At 44.5% G+C, this 17,500-nt stretch overlaps 1 protein-coding gene across 2 annotated transcripts in view; it reads left to right on the top strand.

Annotated features, from left to right (window-relative positions):
• The window catches only part of LOC123519086, a 133,103-nt gene that overhangs the window by 45,757 nt on the left and 69,846 nt on the right, over positions 1 to 17,500 (top strand). The window contains exon 2 of one of the 2 annotated variants that reach the window (XR_006678972.1): positions 8,959 to 9,600. The exons of the other annotated variant lie outside the window; for it this stretch is intronic. The gene's annotated coding sequence lies outside the window, so the exon portion shown is untranslated. Of the gene's footprint in view, positions 1 to 8,958; positions 9,601 to 17,500 lie in introns of those variants that run through there. 2 annotated transcript variants of the gene reach the window in all.

Genomic DNA, 17,500 nt, shown 5'->3' on the forward strand with positions numbered 1-17,500 from the left:
CCTCCTCCTCCTCCTCCTCCTCCTCCTCCTCCTCCTCCTCCTCCTCCTCCTCCTCCTCCTCCTCCTCCTCCTCCTCCTCCTCCTCCTCCTCCTCATTATCCTGATCCTCCCTCTGCCTTATATGTCTCAGATCATTCTTATTTTGACGGTCATCGTTCTCCGACACACAAACCAGTTCATGTAAACGCATTTATTCTTGTATCATTCATCGGCGTTTTCCCTTCGCGGCGTTCTAACAACAGTACGAACGTGTTTAGTGTTTTTGTCCCTTCCTTGTTTTTCCTTATATCAAACATGGAGTGGCATCCAAAACACTGTCATAAGTCAGATAGCGTTTTCTTTCTCTCTCTAACATAAGCAATGAGATGTGGAGACAAGAAGTAAGTTATGTTGCCAGTGATCTTTTTGTAAGAGCAGCAGCCATTGTAGGACACGCCATAAGAGAAAAAAAAGCTAACTAGGCAAGGATCAAGAAGATAGAGTAAGCTAGATAATAATAATAATGATAATAGTAATAATGATAATAATAATAATAATAATAATAATAATAATAATAATAATAATAATAATAATAATAAATTTCCTCTGATAGTACAGACATTTTTCATACTGAAAGAAAAAAATCGCACACATGTAGAATAATTTGTTGAACTCTTAGGAGTGATCCGTAGATAACAAAACGATACACAACCTTTAAACAGTACAGATAGAGCAGTAAAGAGTGCTTAGATCGTGACCTAAGGGGAACGAGAGGAAGAAAAAAAAAGACTAGACAGCATTGAACGTTTAGATTGAAATAAAAAGAAGAAAACTCTAGACAACGCTTAGATGGCGACGTAAGGGAAGGGATAAGAAAGAATACAACAATATAGCAGGAGGCATTGATGGTGACGTAAAGGAGGGAAGGAAAAGGAAAGGTAGGATGGGGTGGCCTGGTCTGTTGTTACTCCCGGAGGCTCATTATTTTTCTTCTATCACTCCAAGCACGTCCATCACGCCGCCGGCTGTCTGTCAGTCTCGCTCAGGTTCTGTACCCAGCAACGTGTGGTAGTGGTGGTGGTGGTAGTGGCCATCAAGAGTCCCCAGAGATGATTAATGCAATTCAGGGTACGAATGTGAGAAAAAAAAGTGGAAGGTTAAAAAGAAAAAAGAAAAAAGTTAACATTGGCATGTTTACCATTTGTGGAGTTTGTGGCCTGTGTTGTGTACAGGTCAGAGGAGGAGGAGGAGGAGGAGGAGGAGGAGGAGGAGGAGGAGGAGGAGGAGGAGGAGGAGGAGGAGGAGGAGTCAGCAACGAAAGAAAGGAGGAAGAGCAGGAGGAGGAATAGGATGTGATATGATGCACTGTAGACGACAAAAGAGGAGGCGGAGGCGGAGGACAAGGAGGAGATAGAGATGGAAGAGTATGAGGAGGTGAAAGAAGGAGGAGACTAGGACAAAGAGGAAGAGGATGAAGAAGGAAGGAAAGAAAAAGCAAGACCACCACACTACGGTACAGCAGGCGGGCGTTATTCCCAGACCTCGTTGGAGAACCAGAAAAATGACCATGGTATTATATCGGCCAAAAACCTGTTCTAAAGGGAAACAGGAGTCGTGGGGAACCTGCCTTAAGGCCAGACCGTGTGGGGGAAAGGGCAACCAGCAGGGGGACCACCAGTGCGGGGCAGCGAGGGGCGAGGAAATGCCTGAAGAAACCAGTGAGTGTGGAGGGAGGGTGGCGCACTGACAAGCTGGCTGGACTGAGCTGAGGGAGGCAGGCCGGCGCGGGGGATGTAGCAAGGGAGTGAGCGTCGGGCCTGGTTTTTGTTTTGATTCTCGTTCTATCAACTCATGAGGAACTTGCGGCATCTCGTTCTTGTGTGGCGTCAGCAAACGGTCTTGGAAACAATCTCACCGTTAAGGGGAGTATTAAGTCAAGCCTGCACCGATTTGAGCTGATGAAGAGGACACGAAGGGCGTGGCTCGAATCTAAGCGTGGGTATTCGCGGTTCATCTCTTTGTGCGGGCGAGCGAGCAAGTGTGTGAGTAGGTGTGTGCGTGTCCTGTAGTTTGGGGATTTTGCCTCAGGCCATCGTTACCTTACCGTCTTCAATCTAAGAGTACATATCCCGCTTCGTTTCTTTGTCCGAGTGAGAGAGTGGGTGGGTGGGTGTATGTCCGTCAGTGGCGTGTTCTGCGGATCTGCTTCGGGGCATCGTTACCTCACCACCTTCCGTCCCTGCCCGCAGCTGAGGAGGGGCGGCAGTGGCGGGTGGGCGGAAGGGCGGCGGTAGTGTTGCCTCGTGTCCTTCATAACATAGTGCAAGGACTGAGAGATGGAATGCAGGATCCTACCTCACCTTCTCCCTCACCCTTACCCTTCCTTCCCATCTCCTCTATTATCCATTCACTCCACTCCTCTGCTTCCCGACATTTCTTTCTTCTTTCCCTCTCTCCATTTTCTCTTTCTTTTCTTGTTCTCTCTGCCTCACCCACCCTCTCATTCTTTCATTCACTACCCCGTTCATTTCCCTTCATCCTCCCACTGAGAACTGAGGCAGGCATGAGGGAGGAAGAGAGGGAGGGTGAATGTGGGCGTTGTCGTGGCCAGTGAGTGCATGATGGCCGCTTGAGGGGGAAAGGGAGGCAGGGAGGTCATTCACAGGATCATTTATGTCCTTCCCCATCCTCTCCCCTTTGTCTTCCCTCACCCCCCTTCGACGTGGATGAATGTGAGTGATGAACCTTGATGTGCATGATAAGGGAAAAAGTTCATGATCTTTGGCCTTATATTGAACTTTTACTCTGTGTGTGGTGGTGGTGATGGTGGTGGTGGTGGTGGTGGTGGTCTTAGTGGAGGTGATCTGAGGCTGGAATTTATTGGTGTTCATATGTTTGTTTATCTGTTTGTGCTTGTTTGTGTTGGTGGTTGTGCTTGTTGTGAATGTGATATTTTGTTCTTCTTTATTGGTTGGTTGGTTGTTTACTTTGCTGTTACTGAAGTTCTAGATTTCATTTATTCATTAGTTGATCTGTGTGTATAGTTTGTATTGTACGTACATTTGGAACTCCATTTTATTCGCCTTTTTTTTTTTTTTTTTTTTTTGTTGTTGGTGTGTTTGTATTTTTGTATTTTGTCCACTGTGTTTATCCATTTATTGATTCATGTAATGTTATTTTCTGACGTTCATTATTGCTTGTTTTTGGAAGTTCAAGGTAGTAAACACACACACACACACACACACACACACACACACACACACACACACACACACACACACACACACACACACACACACACACACACACACACACACACACACACACACACACACACACCCGGTAGCTCAGTGGTTAGAGCGCTGGCTTCACAAGCCAGAGGACCGGGGTTCGATTCTCCGGCCGGGTGGAGATATTTGGGTGTCTCCTTTCACGTGTAGCCCCTGTTCACCTAGCAGTGAGTAGGTACGGGATGTAAATCGAGGAGTTGTGACCTTGTTGTCCCGGTGTGTGGTGTGTGCCTGGTCTCAGGCCTATCCGAAGATCGGAAATAATGAGCTCTGAGCTCGTTCCGTAGGGTAACGTCTGACTGTCTCGTCAGAGACTGCAGCAGATCAAACAGTGAAATACACACACACACACACACACACACACACACACACACACACACACACACACACACACACACACACACACACACACACACACACACACACACACACACACACACACTACACACCGCGTAGTGTAGTGGTTAGCACGCTGGACTCACAATGGAGAGGGCCGGGTTCGAATCCCGGTAAGCGGCGAGGCAGATGGGAAGTCTCTTAATGTGTGGCCCCTGTTCACCTAGCAGTAAATAGGTACGGGATGTAACTCGAGGGGTTGTGGCCTCGCTTTCCCGGTGTGTGGAGAGTGTGTTATGTGGTCTCAATCCTACCCGAAGATCGGTCTATGAGCTTTGAGCTCGCTCCGTAATGGGGAAGACTGGCTGGGTGACCAGCAGATGACCGAGGTGAATCACACACACACACACACACACACACACACACACACACACACACACACACACACACACACACACACACACACACACACACACACACACACACACACTCTCTCTCTCTCTCTCTCTCTCTCTCTCTCTCTCTCTCTCTCTCTCTCTCTCTCTCTCTCTCTCTCTCTCTCTCTCTCTCTCTCTCTCTCTCTCTCTCTCTCTCTCTCTCTCTCTGATGAGCAATATGGATGAGTTGGGAGTACAAATTTAGGCTCCAGGCTGGAAATAGGCGAGCAGCTGGTGTGTTTAAGATGGTGATGTCAGTGGCGGTGGTGATGATGATGGAAGTTACGAGGCCAGTAGATGTTTGTGATAAGGGTGATAATAATGTTGACAGTTATGGTGATATGTATATGTATAGATGGTGGTGTCAATTATGATGGTGATTGATATGATGATGCCAATGAACATTTGAGATAAGAGAGATGGTAATGGTGACAGATATAGTGGTGTGGAAATGGTGAATGGAGGATAACTATATAAATGCTTGGGAGAAGTACAATGGCGCTAATGGTAATGACAATGAAATCAAATGACAATGGGGTTAATTATCAATAAATAGTGATTGTTTTTAGTTGGATTTCATGAAAAGGACATTGGTACGAATACAAAGGAGACTATTAGAAACCATTAGGCCTACACGTGACACTCCCTGAATGTCGAATGATGATGCCAGTGATGATGACAGTAATGAATTATACAAACACATCCACCTGTATATTAGCATCACACATGAACAACTATTAAACCTCAAATAAACTACAGCTAATCAACACCACTCACACCCACCACCCACACACTCACCACCACCATCACCATCACCACCAATACCTCAGATGACGTCATTAAGTGTATTTGGCTCACCTCCTTTCCTTCCTTCCTTCTCCCTGCTGGTTACTGATAATCTCCTCCCTCATCCCCCACTTCTACCTCCTCCTCCACCTCTATCGCGTCTGGGCTTGTATTCTCAAACACTTCTATACTTCACCTCTACTATTTTAAGAGGGCATATTTAAATTTACACAAGTTTCTTAAGGTGTTTTTAAGGTTCCACAGGCAGATTGACAAGATTTCTTCATTATTGATAGGAGAAACACTCTTGAAAACACCGCTAATCATCTCTGTAGCCTTGGAAAATAGTCGTGTTGAAAGAGTAAAGCGTTTCTGAATACGGACCCTGGTTGGTTGAGAGAGGGTGAGCTATTCCACTCAGCCAAGGTGCATCGGTGTCTGTTTGCCCAAGATTTTGCTGCCCTGATTCACCGCGTGTCTGAAATAACTTTGAGTCGATGGTGGTCTTCATTTACTTGTTCTTTGCTCCTCTTCTTTATTGCAGGTTATTCTTGTGCGTGTGGTGGTGGTTGTCTTCGAAGTTGTTGTTATCGTGGTTTTCTTCTTTTGTTGTTGTTGTTGTTGCTGTTGTTGTTTTTCTTTTTCTATTTTTTTTTCTCCTCCTCCTCCTCCTCCTCCTCCTCCTCCTCCTCCTCCTCCTCCTCCTCCTCCTCCTCCTCCTCCTCCTCCTCCTCCTCCTCCTCCTCCTCCTCCTCCTCCTCCTCCTCCTCCTACCTACCTACCTACCTTTCTGAAGATCACTGACCTGCACGTCCACTTAAACACACTTTACACTCAAAGAAAAAAAAAGTAAGGAAAAAAATCTTGTGGTGTTGAAGAAAAATCTTATTTAATCCTTATTTGGACGCGGTTTTTCTCAGTCGCTTTTCTAGACATTGTATATTTTTCTTCTCCCTCTCACTTTCATAATTTTTTTTTTTTTCTCTCTCTCTCTCTCTCTCTCTCTCTCTCTCTCTCTCTCTCTCTCTCTCTCTCTCTCTCTCTCTCTCTCTCTCTCTCTCTCTCTCTCTCTCTCTCTCTCTCTCTCTCTCTCTCTCTCTCTCTCTCTCTCTCTCTCTCTCTCTCTCTCTCCACTTCTTGGTATGAAGCCTGTAATGATTTTTCTTTCAATTTACTTCCTTGTTCCTTACAAAAATGAACTTTTATTATATATCGATCTTTTTATGTGTGTGGATGTGGATATGTGGAAATATTCTTCGCAGTAAAATGTAGAACGGGGCATGTGTAGGAGGTGGATGTGGGAGAGTGAAGGTGAGGATGGAGGTGGATCTTGTGTGTGTGGGTGGGTGTGTGTGCTTGGAAATATGTGGAATGATCTTCGCAGTAAGGTGTGGACCGGATGGACGGGAGGAAGTGGGTGGGAGGGAGGTAAGGAGAGAGTGGAAGGGTGGAGGAAGCGTTAGGTGGAGGTGCAAGGAAGGAATGGGAGGGAGGTGAGGTGAGTGTGGAAGGGTAGTGGAAGCATTAGGTAGAGGGCGAGCAAGGTGGAGGTGCATGGGGTGGATGAACGGGGCGCTGCTTGAAGCCACCATCACAGGGAGCTATTCTGGCAAGACGAGCTCTCACCCACATCACGTGCGGCTATTTATAATCGTTAACCTCTGTGGTGGAATATGAGTTTCTTGCGTGTTGTTATTGTTACTATCTTGTTACTATCGGTGTTTCTGTTTCTGTGTTTGTTGTTTTTGTTAGTGGTGGTGCTTCTACTACTACTACTACTACTACTACTACTACTACTACTACTACTACTACTACTACTACTACTACTACTACTACTACTACCACCACCACCACCACCACCACCACCACCACCACCACCACCACCACCACCACCACCACCACCACCACCACCACCACCACCACCATCACCACCACTGCTACTACTACTACTACTACTACTACTACTACTGAAGATTTTTCGCTTCTTTCCGAATACTACGAACTAAATCATTACGAGAGAGAGAGAGAGAGAGAGAGAGAGAGAGAGAGAGAGAGAGAGAGAGAGATCCAACCACGTGCACAAGTCAGTATGCAGATCATGAGGTTCATTTACCAGTTGTGAGAGACTCTCTCCAACTCTCACCTTGACCTTCCATCCCTCTCACCGCCACCACCAGACAGAGACACACACACTCCCTCTCTGCTGCTTCAGTCAAGGGAACTAACTCTCTGTCGCTCACACTTACTGTCTGCATATGTGGCGTCTCACTCTCTCTCTCTCTCTCTTGCTTTGTGCGTATTTGTCTGTCTGTCTGTCTATCTGTTTGTTTGTCTGTCTGTTATGCATACTGTATATGTGTCTCAGTATCTGTCTGTCTGTCTCCTTGTCCGTCTGTTTATCTGTCTTTGTATTTTTATTGTGTGATGTTCTTGTATCTGTATTTCTTGTTCTATCTGTCCGTCCGTCCGTCCGTCCGTCCGTCCGTCCGTCCATCTGTCCGTCTGTCTTTGTCTTTCTTTGTCTATTTTTCATGTCATGACTTGAATGCACTTTCTTTCCGCCTTCGTTTGTTGGACACGCCTCTTCCTCATTCCTGTGTTAATCATGTAGTTACACACACACACACACACACACACACACACACACACACACACACACACACACACACACACACACACACACACACACACACACACACACACACACACACACACACACACACACACACACACACACACACACACACTTGGGTCCTGGTGAGAGAGGAAGGGAAGCGAAGAAGTTACAGGTGTACATACATTACTCACACCCGTTATCCCATCACTCCCACCTTCTCTTAAGTGCAACTCGTCCCCAGGTACACACACCCCTTCCTTCCCTTCCACACCACCCGCCCTTACAACACTCACGCAACACCTGTCCCTCTCATCCCGTGGAGCATGACATGAATGGGTGAGGTTTGTGGAAGTGAATGAAGGAGATGAGAACACGTGGGGACAGTTGATTGGTGTGCCTTGCGTCAGGTGCATGTAACCCGCGTCAGGATGTGATCAGGTGGGTCTGGGTAAGGCAGAGTTGCGTTAGGTTGTGTTTGGTTAAGTTGATTTAGTTGTGTGGTAACTTAGGGAGTGAATGCGTGAGTGGACTTGTTTGTCAGTTAGATAGTTGGTGAGTGAGTGAGTGAGTGAGTGAGTAGCTAACGGAAAGAAAGAATTCGTTAGTGAGTTATTTGGGTTGTGAGTGAGTGAATTTACTTAGTGAGTAGGAAATGGAGTCGGTTTTTCATTACTATCCTAATCTTTTTTCTTCTTTCTCTACTCCACCATTCATTTACGAATCCTAAGTTACTCCTTTCCACTTATTCTTCTAAGCTGCGTCCATAACTTACAACTCCACCACGGTTTATCCTTACACATACTTTGTACAGTAGTGTGCAGCAGGCGAGAGAAGATACCTGTTTTTTTTTTTTTTCCCGTGAAGATAATCCCAATGTTTTAAAGGTGTTGAATATCACTGGTAAGGAAGCCGTCGTTCACACGAGTCTCCGTGATAAGGATCCCTGGGAGTGCATTGAGAGAAAAGTGTTCTTGTCTCACGTCCAAAGAAAGAAGAAAAATGTTGCCTTTGTCTCACGTTGCGCTACGGTCAGTACTTTGAGACATGTTCAGCGTTCCTTGTGTGTCTTTTAGTGTGGGTTGTGAAATTGTGTCTGGGAAGGGGCTATTGCTTTCATATTAATTTGTATGTATAAGTATGTGTATTTCGTGTCGTTCTTATACATGCGCTTTGCCTTATTTTTATCTTCTAATTCCCCATTTTAGATGCCCACTTACAAAATATACACAAAAATGGTCCATGAATAATGAAAATTTAATAACTGAGAAAATACAAAAAAATAGAATCTTACAAGTAATCCTTCTATTTTTGCAAACCAACTTCACACTCCCATAGTACCATAAAAAAAAAAAAATCTCTCCTGACATATCCAGTTGTATCTTCAGATTTAATATAGAGATGCACGAGAGGAAAAAGACTCTGTGAACCCTGCAAGGTAAGTCACACCTTCCCTCTTATATGCAAGAAATAAGATTCTCTGGAACACAAGACTGTAATGTTGTTTCTTTCACAGGTGAGTTACGCGGAGAGACGCCCCCTGACACCTGAGCCGCGGTAGGATGGGGGAACAGGAGGAGGAGGAAGAGGAGGAGGAGGGTAGGTATGTGCATGAAGAGGACAGAGAGGGGAAATGAAAGGAGGGAGAATAGAGAGAATGAGGTTCTCGAGAAAGGTCAGCCTTGTTCAGTAGCAAGAGAGAGAGAGAGAGAGAGAGAGAGAGAGAGAGAGAGAGAGAGAGAGAGAGAGAGAGAGAGAGTGTAAAGTGTAGACTCAAAACTGTTCTAATCTTTCAAATATAACGTCACCTGTGTTAAATTTCTCCCTCAATTCAAATTCTCAGTTTTCTTGTATTATTTCTGTGTTGTTACTTTTCTATTATGCCGTTGTTCTTTTCCTAGTTCTGTATTGTACCTTATTCCGTTCGTCACAACATCTGTACCACACACACACACACACACACACACACACACACACACACACACACACACACACACACACACACACACACACACACACACACACACACACTTGTATCAGGGCACACTTGTAGGAAAGAAACAGGTGTGCACACGTCAATGTATAGTGTTTGGTGCATTTGGTGTACACACACACACACACACACACACACACACACACACACACACACACACACACACACACACACACACACACACACACACACACACATCTATTACTGCTACTCTACTTCTACAGTACTACTACTACTACTACTACTACTACTACTACTACTACTACTACTACTACTACTACTACTACTACTACTACTACCACTACCACCGCAATTCTTTCTCCAATTCTGTGTCCCACTCAAGACCACCTTCATCGCCCCCAGCTAATAATCTAGCGGAGTGGTCGAGGGAGGAGGGAAGAGACGTGGCCGGAAGGGAGGCGGAGAGGTGTTGGGGGAAGAAGGGATGGTAGGGATGCGAAGGCTGACGTTTATTGGTGTGTCTGTCAGCCTCTCGTACTCCTCTCTCACCACCACTACCAGCTATCGATGCTAAGATGCTGGTGGCAGTGATGACTCGAGTCCTTGTTGCTTGAGGGCTTCGTGTGGTGGTAATAGTAGTAGTAGTAATAGTAGTAGTAGTAGTAGTGGTAATAGTAATGGTGGTGGTAAGAATCTGTATTGTAACCTCAAGTGTGTGTGTGTGTGTGTGTGTGTGTGTGTACACCTCTCGCATTCTCTTTCTCTCTCTCTCATTCCCACCCCACCCACCAGGGCCTCCTCAGGATATAACGCACCACTGATAAGATTACCTAAGGGCGTGTTTATCGCGTGCATTGATACTGTCTCCCCGCAACACTTGATGCATAGAAGATGAGGGAATGGAGCGAGCCGGCGAACGAAGGAGTGAGCGAGGAAGAGAGAGAGAGAGAATGTGAAGATGCAGGATAACAAACGTAAAGGACACACACACACACACACACACACACACACACACACACACACACACACACACACACACACACACACACACACACACACACACACACACACACACACACACACACACACACACGAAATTTGATAATCCACACGTACCCACTAATCCAATATGAAAAAAGAAACACTAAAGATTCATGGTCACAAATTCTATAATAAGCTTTTATCGTATGTAAACACAATAATGGCGGGCTGTGTTAAGCATCTCGCCTCGTAATGATCCCTGTCAGAGCCAATAATTAAATGACGTGTTGCTTCGCCTTCCTTGCCTCCTCTCTCTCTCTCTCTCTCTCTCTCTCTCTCTCTCTCTCTCTCTCTCTCTCTCTCTCTCTCTCTCTCTCTCTCTCTCTCTCATATACTTTTGCTTTCTTCCTACTGTGAGCAAGGATCAGTTGCCTTTAAGTTATTATTGGATAACTATCTACGTATCACGTATATAAGTTAACTATCTATCTATCTATCTATCTATCTATCTATCTATCTATCTATCTATCTATCTATCTATATCTATCTATCTATCTATCTATCTATCTATATATATATATATATATATATATATATATATATATATATATATATATATATATATATATATATATATATATAATTTTTTTTTCTTAGTAAGTTATGTAATGGATAGTTTGATAATACGAGACTTAAATCCTTCAAATATCCATAACTTTTCCCGCCGGCGGACTAAAGAAAACTACAAAATCATACATAAGAATAAAAGTAAGTGCTGCAGTTTCCTATCTATGATAAAACCAGGGTATGGATAAATTGCTCAATAACACAAGACTTAAATCCTACTAACACCGACCTCATTTTCCCCAACAAACCTCGATCTCTCCCCGTCGCTCACCCACTAAAAAACCTCCACAGAGTAAACCAAAACAGACGTACCACTAAGCGTTAGATCGTGAGGCGTCTTAATAAGCAGGTTAATTAACGTGGCCACTAGGTGATGATAAGTCGCCGCGTTACTTAATAGCGACGCTTAATAGATGCGCTAGCGAGGAATACGAGGAGAGAGAACAAGTTGCAGGGTGATTAGGGAGAGCAGGGTGAGTGAGAGGACCACGCCAGGGTGAGTGATTCAGAGTATTAGGGTCGGTGTAACAAGTGGGCTATTGGCAGCGGGTGTTGGGATGGGAGGGAGAGCGCGGGGAGAATGTTGTGGAGAGGGGAGGGAATTGGAGAGGGAGCGCCGCGGGGGTCATACATTCCTGGTCCTCCACACTCCCTCCCCCCCTCGAGCTTCCCCGCGCCTCGTAGTCATTGTGTTCAGAGGCATCGAGAGGCGCTAATCCAACCCTGATGGAGTGCTGCCGGAGGAGGAGGAGGAGGAGGAGGAGGAGGACGTTGATGGAAGGCTGAAAGGAGTGTAGGAGGGAGAGGAGGAGAGGGAATGATGTAAGACTGAAAGAAGAACGGGGAGAATAGGAGATAGAAAAGAGAAGAAAGGAGGAGGAGGACGGTGATGGAAGGTTTAAAGGAGGAGCAGGAGGAGGAGGATTGGTGAAAGATTAAAAGGAGAAGAGGAACCGAAAAAAGTAAATAGCAGAGAAAGAGAGAAGAAAGGAAAGAAGAGAGGAAAAGAAGGGGGTGGAGGACGCTGATGGAAAGCTGAAGGGTGGAAGAGAAGGGAGGTTGAAAAGGAGGCAAATAATATAGAGAAGAAAGTTGGAGGGGAAGGAAGAGGGAGGAAAGGTGAAGGGAAGCTAAAAAGAAGAGAAAAGTAACACGGGGAAGAAAGCAAGAAGAGGAGGGGGAGGAGGAATAGATGACAGGAAAAGACGATGAAGAAGTAGAGGAGGCGAGGTTGAAAGGAGGAGGAGAAAGACAAAGAAACGAGGGATAAAAAGACTGAAGGGAAGAAGAAAGGCTTACAAGAAGAGAAGACAAACAAAAGGAAAGACAAAAAGTAAAAAAAAGAGGCAAAGAAACGAGAGAAAAAAATAAAAAAAGGATGGCGAGAATGAGGAACAAGGGAAACAGAGAGAAAAAAAGAACAAAAGAAAGAAGGACAGTGAATTTGTGAGGCAAGTATGCACTAGGCGTGGCTTCAAGTGTGTGCCAGATGTCTGAGTGAATGACCGTCAAACTCTCAACCGTCAGTCCGTAAGAGTGAGAGAGAGGAGGGAGGCTGAATCATAATAAACACAAGGAGACAACCTATTGCTAAGCTGGGTAATAAAAGCCTGTCAGTGTGAGGTATTTATCTAATCACACGGTAGGAGTGAGGCGAGGAGGGGAGAGAAGGATGAGGCAGAGAAGAGAGACGAGGTGGTGGAATGATGTAGAGTGTGTGTAGGTGTGTGGGGAACTCTGACGCCTGCAGGAGACAGTGCACACCCCGTCTGTCAAGGTGGTGATGGAGGTGTGAACGTCATCAGTGTAATAGAGGCAATGCTTTGTTACGACACGGCAGCCGTTGAGGTGTGCTTGGCGGCCGCTCATCGTGTGGGGAGGAGCAGAACAGGTTGTGGCAAGGCAGGGAGTGGGTGGTGGGGAATCAGGAGGCGGGTAAATGAGTGAACAGATGCTTGCGTATAAGTTAGTGGAAAGATGTAATGGTAGTGTGGAAAAAGAATTTGTGGAATGCAGTCAATGTGAGAGAGAGAGAGAGAGAGAGAGAGAGAGAGAGAGAGAGAGAGAGCCGTCGGTAGATTAGATCAGAGTAGCTTTACAGAATACGAGAGCTAAACGGATACCTTAACAAACTCGTCCCTGAATCCTCATGGGAATACTGTAAACTTTAGCATGCAGCAGGCCAGATCCGCGGCACGTGCGTTGCAAGGCTGCCGTGGCTTACAGTGTGTGTGTCGCAGTAACTAAGTCATGCATGGGAGGGCTGTTTGTGCAGGGAACTGCAGATAAGCTGAAGCCATAGGATGACCTTCACCGGTGCTGTTGTCAACCATTATTGCCTGTACGTGAGTGTTGGTGGGTGGTGTGTTTGTGGGGGTGGACGCTCGCTAAAGAAGAATGACGGATGTAATTCTGAGGATGTTTAAAGTCACAGAATCCAATAAATGCCTCTCACATCAATCTCTCTCTCTCTCTCTCTCTCTCTCTCTCTCTCTCTCTCTCTCTCTCTCTCTCTCTCTCTCTCTCACCGCCTTAGATCCATATTCTGAAACGTTTTACTCTCTCATCACGACTATTTTCATGGGTTTAAGGACCATATGAATAAATGATTAGTTTCTCGCCTGTGTCATGTTTGTAGCGTACAAATCATGGATCTATCATGTTAACCATAAAAAAAAGCTTAAAAACCCGTGTCACTTGAACTAGAGAATTTCGAATGTAATAGAGGTACGCACGGATGTGTTTTAGAATGTAGGCCTCCGTCACCAGGGAGAGTGTTGGGACAGGCTCAGGTGGGCTGGTGTGGGCAGATGTTTTGTCGACCCGCAGTTTGATTGGATGCATTACAGGCAATTCCAACGGCAAATTGGGTTCCAAAAGTCCATCATGTAGCTATTGAATATATAAAACTAGCCCTTTTTTTTCCCGTTAATCAGCCAGGGGAATAGGTACTACCGTTAAAATTCTCCAGAGATGGTTTGCCGGTGTATATCTGTTTTATATTCTTTTGTGATCTGTGTACACTTTTTTGTCCTTGAGTAGCGCATAGACAATAAACACAATGAGTCTCTATTGATTCCTTTCTGTTACTTCATTCTTTATTTTTTTATTTATACTTTGTAACACAACATGACCTGTCCCTAGAAACAGGAACGTGATTTTAAATGGTATATGGCAAACTATAAACATCCACTAATAATTTCAATGATTTGATTTATCTATCATTTGTCGCTCGTTCCATGAATTGTTTGTCGCGTTCAATCAGGCAATTGATGGAATTTTGCCAGATGATAAGTTGAAAGAGACAATGCATGAATAAAAAGAATGAAACCAAGGAAGAAATTACAGATAGTAAAGAAATGGAAGTAAACGGTGTATATTAAATCACCATGACGAAAGCAAAACTCACGCAGCGCAACGAAAGATAACGAACTGTACATAACGTTACCAGATTAACTGCAAATACTCCCTTTACTGGCTTCATCCTTCCTCTAGTGACTTTCCAGGCAGTGTGCGAGTCCAGGTTCAAATCTTTATCCTCAGTGGTGATCCCTTGTCTGGCTTCTCGATCTGTCTCCCCGCCCGGCCCTGCACTGCCTTGTCTCCCTCTCGCCCCGCTCATTTCCTGCAAACTTTGCTCGTGACCTGCATGTCGATTCCTAAAGCTTCGTTCATTCATTTCTCCTGTTTTTTTTTTCTTTATTGATTATTTTTGAGGTTTCGTTCATTCTTTCTGCTTGAAAGTTTATTTATTTATTCATTTCTATATTTATTCGTGTTTAATTCAACATAGACTTCTAGATTTGTTGTTTTTTATTGTGGGGTTGAACAAGTACTGAGTCGATCGAAGTTTTTATTTGTTTTTATTTTTTTTCTAATTTTTTTTAGAGTTAATGTTTATAGGCCTTCACCACTACCACTACCACCGCCACCACCACCACCACCATCATCATCATCATCATCATCTTATAATATCGTATTCTTAGCTTCACCTAGTCGGCTTTCCATTAGAAAAGAAAAGGACTGGAAAAAAAAAATTGTATTCTGCATTAGTCTTTCCACAAGCGAGGCACTCCAACACAGGCAGGCCGCAGAGGGTGGAGAGGAGTGCCTGTGAGGATGAAAAGAGGAGGGGGAGGGGACGAGGGCCTACAAGGAGGAGGGTAAGGGGCATACCTACCTACCAACTTAACCTGCCTGCCTGCTTGCCTGCCTGCCTTCCTGCCTACCTGTTTGCCTTTTCCCAAGCGTAAGGGCACCGCACCGAAGTGTTCCCACAGATGGAATGAAAATACTAAAGAAAATGGAGAAGTCAGACGAGATGCCTAGACCGCTGGGAAGAAACACTGCTTGGGGAGAATGTTTGTTTCTTTCTCGTATAAGAAAAATCTTTGTATGAATTTAGCCATGAAAATGGAAAAGCAAGATAGAGTAAAAGAGGAAGAGACGTAGAGTTATGCTATTAGTTATAATGAAAGTATTTTGCTGTTTTGTTCGTTTAACCCCTTCAACACTGGGACACATTTTTACCGTGGGCTTTGAGTACGATTAGACCCTTTTACTGACATTAGGAAGGGTCAATGAAGGTCAGAAGGTTAATGGTTCATTCTTCACTATTCTAATCCCTCTTGTAAATTTCTGAAGCTGTATAAAATCACCAAATAGTAAACAGAATAAATGTGGAAACGCGTCATGGTACCTAAGGGGTTAAAGAGAAGAATCTATGTTTGTACGAGTCTAGGTTTATGAGAATGGGAAACAAGAACAGGAGTAAAGGAGGAAATAACACGTATACTTGCTAATGGTTGAGAGTAGGAGGTTTTTCATGCTTCTTTGTTGAAAAAAGTGTGTGAATAAACATATCCATGTGAAAATATGACAAAAATGGGACACGAGGAAAGGAAAAAGAAGACACGCTGGAATATTTGTTAAAAAGTAGCCCTGCATACATACATTTCTTTCTTTCTCTCTCTTTCATATGTCAAAAAAAAAAAAAAGAAATCGTGTTTGTACGTAGGAAATAAATGAAAGAAAAAAAAATATGGGCACAGAATACGAATAAAACAAGAAAGGCGTGGAAACAAACGAAAAAATAAATCAAACAAACAAAACAGCGTAGGAGACATGCATGCACCGGAGATTTTTCCTTTCCTTTTTTGTCTTTCGTGTTTCAAAAATCCATGCATTTTTCAGTCTACCTTAAAAAAAAGGGAAAAAAAGGAAAAGAAACACAACACGAATAAAAGAAAGAGGGAGGTACAGTACAAACCGATAAACAAACAGACAGACAGATAGATAGACAGACCACACACCCCCACTACCACCATCACCACCATCACCGCCGCCGCCGCCACCACCACCACCAAGAACCAACAATTTTTTCTTTTTATTTCACTGTTACTTTATCCCTCCCCCCACGTCCCGTTTTCTTTTAAATCACCAAAGACGTTCGCCGGAGTAATCCTTCAAATTGCCCACCTGGAGAGAAACTGGACGAGCGGCTCTCCACTTTCCAGGGACCGAAAAAAAAGACGAACAAACCAAAAACAATAAAAGGAAAAAAAAAAGGACAAGGAAGAAAGAATGTTACATCGTTTTAAATACTCTCTCTCTCTCTCTCTCTCTCTCTCTCTCTCTCTCTCTCTCTCTCTCTCTCTCTCTCTCTCTCTCTCTCTCTCTCTTCTCTTCTCTTCTCTTCTCTTCTCTTCTCTTCTCTTCTCTTCTCTTCTCTTCTCTTCTCTTCTCTTCTCTTCTCTTCTCTTCTCTTCTCTTCTCTTCTCTTCTCTTCTTCTCTTCTTCTCTTCAGTGGAATGCGAAACTGCAAAGGAATAAGTGATGTGGAAAGGTATACATTTTGCCCCGAGTGGAGAGATGGATGGATGGAGGGAGAGTTGGAGGGAGGGAGGGAAAAATAGAGAGGAGAGGGAGGAAAGAAATAGAAGGACAGAGGTAATGGATGGTAGGGCAGAAAGGCTGCAGGAAAAAGAAGAGGCTCTGAGGTATGGAAAGGGAGAGAAGGAGAAAAGTCACCAGAAGGAATGGAGGAAGAGAGGGAGAGAGGGAGAGAGAGAAGTCAAGAGAAAGGAAGGAGAGATTGAGGGAAAGAGGGAAGAAAAGAGGGATCAAGTGGAAGGGAGGGAGAGGCAAGAGAGGAAGGAAAAAAGGAAGAAAGAGAGAGAGAGAGAGAGAGAGAGAGAGAGAGAGAGAGAGAATGGGAGACTCATGTCGGGGTGTTCTTTACTTCTAAGTGGGTGATGTAGAGGCGCTGAGGATGTAGCTCTTCATTACTGGCTAATGCTATGGCTTCCGACACACCCTCCCTGCCTTCGTGTGCCTCTCCCTTCCTCCACCCTGTAAGCCAACCAGCCAGCCAACCTGCACTTCCACCTGTCCTTTCCTCCACCTGACATTACATCTATATCAGTCCACCAATAACTCCACATGACGCTTTGTATGTCATTTCATCGATAGAGTCTAAGTGTCTGCTCATCTTTCC

The sequence above is a fragment of the Portunus trituberculatus genome, chromosome 44 (genome assembly GCF_017591435.1).
Source record: "Portunus trituberculatus isolate SZX2019 chromosome 44, ASM1759143v1, whole genome shotgun sequence".
Taxonomy (NCBI): Eukaryota; Metazoa; Arthropoda; class Malacostraca; order Decapoda; family Portunidae; genus Portunus; species Portunus trituberculatus.